Source organism: Lemur catta, chromosome 1, assembly GCF_020740605.2.
Source record: "Lemur catta isolate mLemCat1 chromosome 1, mLemCat1.pri, whole genome shotgun sequence".
NCBI lineage: Eukaryota > Metazoa > Chordata > Mammalia > Primates > Lemuridae > Lemur > Lemur catta.
Genome location: NC_059128.1, coordinates 128,911,375 through 128,921,347, shown reverse-complemented (window position 1 = coordinate 128,921,347; position 9,973 = coordinate 128,911,375). Strand labels below are relative to the sequence as shown.

Below are 9,973 nucleotides of genomic sequence, written 5' to 3'. Positions count from 1 at the left end.
CTCTTGCCTCAGCGTCCCGGGTAGCTGGGACTACAGGCATGCGCCACCATGCCCGGCTAATTTTTTCTATATGTTTTTGGCTGTCCAGATAATTTCTTTCTATTTTTTAGTAGAGATGGGGTTCTCGCTCTTGCTCAGGCTGGTCTCGAACTCCTGACCTTGAGTGATCCTCCCACCTCGGCCTCCCAGAGTGGTAGGATTACAGGTGTGAGCCACCACACCTGGCCAACAGTTCAGTTTTGCTTTTGCTTTTTAAGAGCCTGAATGCAGACACCAAGTGATGAAAAATCCCTTTGCTGAAAAGCAGGTTCTGGGAGGCCCCCCAAGAAGAAATTCTGAAGAGTAATACATGTTCGTTTTCAAGTGCTTGCTCTGAATTTGACTCCTTGCACTTGGATCTCATTTAATCCTCAGGTGGACGCAGATGGGAACAGGACCCTTGACTTCGTGGAGTTCCTGACCATGCTGGCCACAAAGATGAGGGACACAGACAGGAGGAGATACAAGAGGCATCCGTGTCTTTGACAAGGATGGAAATGGCCACATGAGCGCCACAGAGCTACGTCCTGTAAGGACGAACTGGGGAGAAGCTGGCAGATGAGATGATCAGAGAGGTGACGTTGGATAATCCGATGAAATCAGCCTCACAATCTCTGTTTTACAGGGGATACTGAGTGTGTTAGGGTCACATAACTAGCACAGAGAAGAGCTGATTTAAAAACCAAGTCTGTGACTCCAAAGCCCTTAATCCATTGCAATACCTCTTCTCAATACGGGGAGTTTAGATTGATCAGAAAGAAGGTTTTCATAACGTATAACCAAAATGTTGGTACCCCCATAATATCCTGAAATGAAAAAAAAAGAGAGAAAGTTTTTACTGTCCCATAGAGAAAGGCCTGGAGTATATCAAGGTCATTAAATATGCAATGTCTGATTTTTTTGGGGGGGAGGAGGACTCTTTTGTTGCTTTATAAGATTCTCAGTCAATCAGTTGGTGTTTGCCGGGACTGCGGTGTGCAGGGGAGGGTTGAAGAGAGTGTGGATGGGAGAGGAGAGAGAGCAAGAGAACGGGCGTCACCAGCTGCCTGGGGGCCATCACTGTGTAGTGTCACCTGTACAAACTCTTTATAATTGACTCGGCCGTCCCCCTCTATGTCACCTCTCTGATCATCTCATCCACTTCCTCATCGGGCAGCTTCTCCCCAGTTTGTCCTTACGTGACATAGCTCTGCAGCGCTGATGGGGCCATTTCCATCCTTGTCAAAGACACGGCCGCCTCTCGGATCTCCTTATCACTGTCTGTGTGCTTGATCTTTCTGGCCATCATGGTCAGTAACTCTGGGAAGTCAAAGTCCCATTCCCATCATGTCCTGCAGCTCTGCTTCAGTGGGGTTCTGTCCCAGGGGTCTCATCACTGTCCTCAACTCCTTGGTGGTGATAGTGCCATCTCCAACCTTGTTGAAAAGGGAGAAGGCCGCCTTGAACTCTGCAATCTGCTCCTCAGTGAGCTGGTCAGCCGTGGCGAGGCCCGGGGTGTCCGGAGCACAGGGACCGAGGTTTCTCTGGCAGCAGCGTCAGCTGTAGCAGTTCAAGCTCCGCTGGCCATCTGCACCTCCACACTCACTGCCCACGGTGGGCACTGCTGCCGCCCACCCCAACAGTCCCTCGAAATGTCCAATTTTGAATAAAAAATTTAGTCTATTATATTTCAAACACGAAACAGTGGAATTAATGAAAGTGTGCACCTAAACTGTCAATGCAATCTTGCATCTTCACAATAGCTTGTTTTATGCCAGCAGCAAAGAAGCCTCAAGAGTGAGTGGCAGTGAAACCTTCCACAGAGTTGTGTGTTCATTAGCCACATCCTTCCCAAACGCTCCGTTGACTTCGAGCTGTCTGCGTGGTATTGGTTCCATGACGAAACTCATAACGTAAAATAACACAAATTTTTTACTTACCATGGTTTCACAAAAATTACTCTAAAAAAACGATGAAAGATAATCACAAGCCAAACCATGTGTTGGAAAGAATGAGGATGTACCTTCACCATAAAAATGAAACAAGAAGCGTCAACATGAAATGTCTGATATTAACTGTCAAACTTAGTACTTATAGAAATTGGACATTTCATGCTTGATAACCTAATATTTCTAAGTCAGGAGATTAGGGCTCTGCAGTATATAAAGCCTGGACATCCAATACTTGTTTTCACTGAGACCAGAGGATGTCACACAACAGGGTGATGTTGATGATGATGATAGTCACGTGAAAAACATGATGGGATGTTAGCTTACATACAGGACGGGCATCCACAAAGCCTTGGAGATTGACTTCTCCTTTTTTTTCCCTAGCCGTGCGACTTTAAGCAAGTTATTTAACCTCTCTACCTCTATTTCTTCATCCATCAAAGGAGGGTAATACGATCCTCATTATTAGAAGATTCCATATTGGCAAGTTTACCTACTCACTAAAAGGTATTTATAACGTTCAAATCAGTGCTTGCAAGATTTCGTGGTCATTGGCAGTCACGCCCAGAGCAGCAAAAAAAAAAAAAAACCTTGAGTTGTCTGGTGTGTGCATTCCCAAGTGAGATTGAACAGTGTGACAATAAGACTCTGCCTTGTTTTTCAGTTCCTGTACTGTAAACAAGTGTCATTTTCACGGTCTTATTTAGTGTCAAGTTTTTCACACTTTTGTACTTTCTTGATTGATTTTTGCTGTTTAGAATGGTCCCCAAGCATAGTGCTGAAGGTGCTGTCCAGTGTTCCTATGTCCAAGAAGGCTGTGATTGTGCTTTATGGAGAGAATACATGTGTCATATCAGCTTTGTTCAGAAATGAGTCATGGTGCCGTTGACCATGAGTTCAATGTTAACGAATCAACAACATGATACATCCAGCAAAAGGAAGGGGAAGTTGGTCTATCTGTATGTGAGGCTGCTCTGGAAAGTGCGGAAGTGATACCTATACTGTGTGATGAAGCGATGGATAAGATGGATAGGGGGCTAAATTTGGAGATTCATGCAATGAGTTTTTAAAAAGCATAGTCCTAAATGTCCCTAATGGTCCAACAGTCAACCCCCCAATTAAAATAACTCTTTCAGATTATAGTATTATATTCCCTCCTAAGGAATCTATAAGCCACTCGAATAGGTGAATTGATTGGACTAGTTATTTTAACATCCAGCAGAGAAGAGTTTTGGGGGGAATAGATTGGGAAGAGGTAATTTCAGAAAATGAGAGTCACTGTTCTAGAGATGATTACGACAATCACGGGGAGGTCATGGGGGTGAGGTAGATTGTGCCAGTTGAGTGTCCTCATACCCCAAAGGGGCAGGAGTGCCCCGAGAGCCTGTTAGGGGTTGGGGGGCACAGTTTAGGAGGTAAGGAGAGAAAATACAGATGAGTAATAAGACTCTGAAAGGACAAACTTACTCACTTGCTTTTTGTCACAAATTTGCCCAGAGAGTTGTCAAAGCTTATAAGAAATTAATTTATTGACATGCCTCGGAATGAAATTTCAGCCCATTTGGCTCAAAAATTATAGTCGTGATTATTTAGAAATCTGTGCTAAGCACTATTGCTGTTTTTGTATCATCAAATTGCTTTAGAGTCATTAATTAAACAATTACTCAAATTGCAAATATGTCTCTTAGGAGAATGTGAAAAAAAATCACAAAGAACATAATCCTCATTAAGACCTATTAGTCCAAGTGTGACAAACTTCATTTTGTCTCGCAGAAAACAGAGATCTGAACTGCTGTTTAGTCAAAATAAATGGGTTATGACACATTCCACCCTTTTAAAATGTTCCTTGGCTGGGTGGGAAGAAAGAAGGAGCCCTGCAGATGGTACGTTGAGCAAAGGCATCTAATGAACCCAGCGTTGCTACGTAGCAACAGCATTAGCATGTCATTTGTTGGAATGAATTATTTGAGTTTTTCACTTTTTCAAAGGGTTTATGCACTGATCTTTATGCAACGGTGTAGCTAATGATGAAAAATGAACAAAGGCTTGGAAAATAGGACTTATTAACAAAGGTCACAAGCCCAGAAATGATTACATCTGCAAGAAGGCTGATGGAATTATTTAATCAGGATTTTTCCTGAAGGAGGACTGTCCAGATGATAGTAACTAGCGGTTCTTTCTCTCCATGGAATATGTTTAATAGATTTCAAAGGATGTCAACCCTGAACTACAGTGGGAGTTATCGGGGCGAGTTTATGAGAAAGAACTTCCCGCCTGCTTTACGAAGAGAGACTTAAAACAATTTAGCAAAGATGTACAATTTCATTCTTCCAAGAGTTTTTCCTGCCCTTCCCTCCAAATTAGAATCAATTCTCTTTGACCCAGGAGATGTAGGAACATTTGTGTCTGAATATAGGAGACCAAATGATGTTTTGATGTCTCCATCAGTAGGACTTGTTGCTGTAGTCAACGTGGTGTGCTCGAAGCCCACTACTATTCTAGGACTGTAGGGCATTCTTTTTAGGAGAGAGATCTCAAGTTAGAAGTCGAAAATGTAAAAATGGCAATTGCCTTAGCCCTGAGGAATTCTTAAAGCATATCCATTTCTTTTTTCTTACCTGCTGTAACTACAAGTTCATTGTTGGCAAAAGCAATTTTGTTCCTATCTCCTCCTCCCCACCCTCCTCCTCAGTCCCCCTCCTTTTCCTTCCCTCCCTTAATCTAACCCATATAGAGTGGTGACTTGAGGAAATGGTTTTATGAATAAAGATCATATCCTTTGCTCAAGAGCCTCCGTGTGTGATTATAGATTAAAGCTTTCATTTCAAAAGTCAGAGCAATATACGGCCATAAAAATAGCAACAGCAGCATTATTTTAATTACCACATGTGGAAGCACGAGAAAAATATAAAACAAATACAGCACTGTAGCTTGTAGGCTTTGAGAAAGCTGCGTTCGTATTGCACCGGTGTTCATGATGGGGCCAAACCTCTTGGGGAAAATCACAGAAACTATTCCTGTGTCGGATAGCAGTGGCACTGATCCTGTGCTGCTCATCTTCTTTCTGTCCTTTTGGTTTTGTTTTAGATCCCACAGTTGTTCACCTGTAGGCACTATGGCCTCTGATCCTTCGCTGCAAGAATTTGCCATCTGGTCCTCAACTGCTCTTTCCAGGTGATCTAAAATACATATACTCCATGCAATATTGGGGACATAGTTACAGGGAAAAAAATGATTTTTTTTTACATCTGAAATTGAAATTTAACTGGACATCTGTCTTGTGTTTTTATTTGTTAAATCTGGCAACTTTACATGTAGATGGTATTTTCATTAATTTGGTGTTAAATGTAGTTATTAATCTTTTATCATAGCACATGGATGGTATCTATTGGAACCCTTTTTTCAGTTAACATGGAAAATTTCTAAAATGTAGCAATATAGGGCAAACTCAAATGTTGACTTAGAAGGGAGTTAACAATTTAAGAGTGAACAGAACACCTTTCTAGTGGAGAAGCAGAGTGAGCTGTTTTGTTGGCTAAATGAACATGTGGGCCAGGAGAATAAGATCAGCGGATTGACCTGTAGTCTTGGTCTGGACCATGGGTTTTTCTTCATAGAATGGGAACTTCGTGATTGTATTTAAAGAACTTTGTAATAATATTTGTTTTTACCTATGAAAGTTAGAAGATGTCAGAAGGCAAGGGGCTGCCTGTGAGCCACAGGGAGGAGGGTACCCTGTTAATCATGGTACTTAAATAGTTTTTCCCGGAGAGATGCAGGTGATGTGTATCTCCAGCTTCAGTAAATGTTCTGATTGCATTTGAGAAGAGTGTGTGAAATGTTATTTTTGCATAAAGCATTTTACAAATGTGAATTAAGTCAAGTTTGATAGTCTGCTATATTCTTGCTGGTTTTCTGTCTACTTGTTCTAATAATTATTGAGAAGAGTATTGAAATATCTGATGATATTTTGGACTTCTATATTTCTTCCTGCATGGCTATCTGTTTTTGCTTCTTGTATCCTGAAGCTCTGTTGTTAGGGGCCTAAACTCTTAGAATTTTTATGTCCTCTTCTTGAACTGATCCTTTTGCTTTACCTGTTATGAAATGATCTTCTTTATCCCTCAAAATAATCTTTTCTCTGGAATCTCATTTGTCTGATATTAATGTAGCCACTTCAGCTTTCATTTTATTAGTTTTCAGCCTATATCATCTTCAGTGTTTTAAACTTCTAATTCATTTGTGTCTTTACATTTAGAATGTGTTTCTTATAGGCAGCCTATAATTGGTTCATGCCCAATACGACAATCTGTCTTTTAACTGGGTATTTAAACCATTTACATTTAATATTGTCATTCATGGTGGTTATTTTTGAGTTTATTTTGCTATTTTCTGTTTGTATCACTTGTTCTTTGTTTCCCTGTTTCTCTTATTCTGCCTACTTTGGGATTAATTAAGTATTTCTATGCTCCATTTAATCTCTTCTGTTGGCTTATTAAGTGTAACACTTTGTTTTATTTTGGTATTTGCTTTAGGCATATATCTAATAGAAGTCTCCATGGTACAGGGCAGACCCACCAAACCTGCTCCCAGTCCAGGGCCTCTCCTCTCTATATTCCTCCTTCTGGACATGTTTTCCTCATGCTGATAACCATGTGACTAATCCCCCGATCTTATTAGGTCTCTTCTCAAAAGTGACTTTATCAGAGAAGCTTTTCCTGACCTCCTTATCTAAGGTAACTCCCTGTCACTCTTTGCTTTTTACCCAGCTTCATTGCTCTTCACAGCCCTTATCATCTCATGATACATATTTATTGTCTTTCTCGGCACTAGTATGAAAGTTTCATAAAAGCAAAGGACTTTGTAGTGTTCACTGCTGAATTTCCAGTATGTGGAACAGTGTCTGACTTACTAAAGCCTTGATGTATATTTGTTGAATGAATGAGTGATTTAGAATTGGTGGAGAACACATATCCAGGTCAATGTCTAGGTTGATCTGCTGCCACGTCAGATCTCAGAATACATTTGGCTGAGCTAGCTGGAGAGAGGGGATCACCCTCCTTCTCAGTCACTGCTCCAACTGTGGTCCTCCCAGAGTTGTACCCTTGTTAGAAAGGGGTAACCTTTCTAGTCCGAAGAGAAACATCCTTGTGATGTGAAACATACACGAGGGAAGGGTTTGCGTCCTTGTGCTGCTTTCCGGCCTCTCTGCACCATGTGGCCCCCTGCCCACCTGCTTTTCTTCCTTCATGTTCAATCCTCAGTCACTTTGGTCATTATCTCAGTACCCCAGGATTTCAGTCATCTTCAGTTTTTAGAGATCAAGGGCATTTTTCATAAAATATTAATGGGAGTGAGGAGGAGAGAGAAGACAAAAAGAGACAATTATAAAGCCAATGTGCTAAAATGTGACATTTGGAAATTTTGGATGAGGAGCTATGCGAAGAATTGATAGTAATCTCTGCAACTTTTGTGTAAGTCTGAAATTACTTGCAGATAAGCAGTAAAGAGACTAACTTGAAGCTCCATCCCTTCCACCCTTTCCTCCAATCTCTGTTGCCAGCAGGCTCTCCAACTCCTGTTGTTTCTTATTTGCCATCTGACTTTGTACCCAGTGCCTCATTTCCTTTCCCCCTGGCTGTACCCCACTTACCGCTCCCATTGCTCTCATATCCTCTCACCTAGAATCTTGCAACAATCTCTGGAACTGGCCCCCTGGGTTAGTCATTCTTGGCTGCCATCCACCCTGCACATGGCTGCCCGAGTGCTTGGCCTGAAATACAGATCTAATCATATCATTCCTCTGCTCGAAAGCCTGTGCTCTTCCCTTGTTGCCTGCAGAACATGGTGCCAGCCCTCAGCCTGAAGACTTGATAGCGTCACACGATGTGCCCAGACACTGTGGTCAGACTTACCTCTTACTTTGCTGCTTGGTGCATGCATCATTTGATTCTCTGCCACTTCGGGAACACACCCACCCTTTTCTCTTGCTGTCTATCCCATCTCTTTCCATTGCAGGACTTCTTCAAATGCCACTGCCTCTGGAGGCCTTCTCTGATCCCCTAATCAATAAGAAATGTTTTTGGAGCATCGAGAGGCTCTTTCTAGCACTGTGATTTATGTTAATACTTACATTATGGAGTTTACAACCCTGGATTCACCCTGAAGGCTGTGAAGACTTGGAGAGAAAGAAATTTCTCTCTTTCATCTTTGTATCTCCCCAAACTTAGAACACCTCTACAGCCTTACCTATAAAGCTAATAAATATTTGCTGAATTGAACTGATTTAATTTTGAATCTCATTATCATCACCCCCTGCCCAGTGGCTACTTCCATGGAGCCATTGTCCATCAAACTGTTTCATCTGAAGCACATTCATTTTACCATAACTTTCAAAAGACCCAATCAGCTAAATTCTTCTGTGCTGTGTTCTGATTAGCAAAGGCACAGAAATGACGCTGTTTAGACATCAAGAAAACCACGTAGAGGTGTATGTTGGTGAGCAATTATGTTCAGAATAATTTAGAAAGTTTCTGCCACTGTTGAAATAATGTTTTTTTTTCTTACATCTTTACATACAGGTGCTTACGCAGGTTTTTATATTAATAAAGCCTTCTATAAAATATTGTCACAGGTATCTTACATAGTTGGAATCTGGCTAGTTTCAAAGTTGAAGAAAAATCCTTTATGAAATTTTTGTTTGACTTAGTTTTACATTTTATTTTCTTTTTGTCACAGATTCCAATCATTAGAATGATACTCACAGGGATACCTGCTGTTAGAATATGTATTTTTCAAAGGGTGGAAAAGGAAAGTGTATAGTGATTTCCAAAATCTTTTTCATCATTTTATTGGCTGTGAGAATCTTCTGTTCTCTAAAATATGACTAAATTACATTAAAGAGATTCAAAACAGTATGACATAGAATGTTTGCTGACATTTGTACATTCAGACTAAGCGCAACAATATTTAAAGGATGAAATAGTCTAAAATGTTTTATAAGCAAAATGACATGGCTTGATTTTTGTGAATTCTTCCTCTCTGCAAGCTCAACGGTAGGGTTTCCTTCTTCTGTCCTTTTAATCTATTTCTTGATCTATTACACTAGCTTCTGTGAATAGAAAAATTAAAGTATTTTAAAATCTATTGAAATATTTGGTAAAGGCCTATTTGTCTTTCCTTCTTGAGATTACTGTTTTATCTTGAAATTAGTGGTATTTTTCTAACACATTACATTCCAGGGAAAATCCATTTTCATAACTCAGATGCACCTCAACTTACTATGGGTCTATGTCCCAATAAATCCATCATCAGTTGAAAATATCAGACATCCAAAATGCATTTAATACAGCTAACCTACGGGCCATCATAGATTAGCTTGGCCTACCTTAAACGTGCTCAGAACACTTACATTGGCCTACAGTTGGGCAAAACATCTACACAAAGCCTATTTTATAATAAAGTGTTGGATATCTCATGTAATTAGCTGAATACTGTACTGAAAGTGAAAAGCAGAATGGTTGGATGAGTACTTGAAGCAGTTTCTACAGAATGCCTATCGCTTTTGTACCGTGGTAAAGTTGTAAAATCACAAGTCAGGCCATCATAAATTGGGAAACCATCTGTGTATTTTACTTCAAGAGCCCTGAGATTTCATTTTTTCCCATTTTTGGGGTCTAATTTAAATTTCAGTCTATTAAAATTAACCATTGTTTCATTTGGTTTTACTTTCGGATTTGTCATGGATAACTAGATTCATAATTGTTTTTAATTAGCTACAAAAGCAATTTCTTTGGTCCTGAATTTTGAAAGATGCCAGAAGTCTCTGAAACTGGTTTCCATTAGTACTCCTGACTCATACGCCCAAGTGAGTGCACGGTCGTTTGCTGCTGCTGTGACCTTACAGAAGGGGTCAGCACAGCTACGCAGATGGGGCTAAATGCTGCCCAGGGGTCAGGAGAGGCATTTTGCTCAAGTCTCTGGGAGCCCAGACAGCCCGACGTCAT

General features: G+C 40.6%; 1 pseudogene; it reads right to left on the bottom strand.

Annotated features, from left to right (window-relative positions):
• Nucleotides 1-983: 983 nt before the first annotated feature.
• On the bottom strand, nt 984-9,973 carry LOC123641710 (annotated as a pseudogene).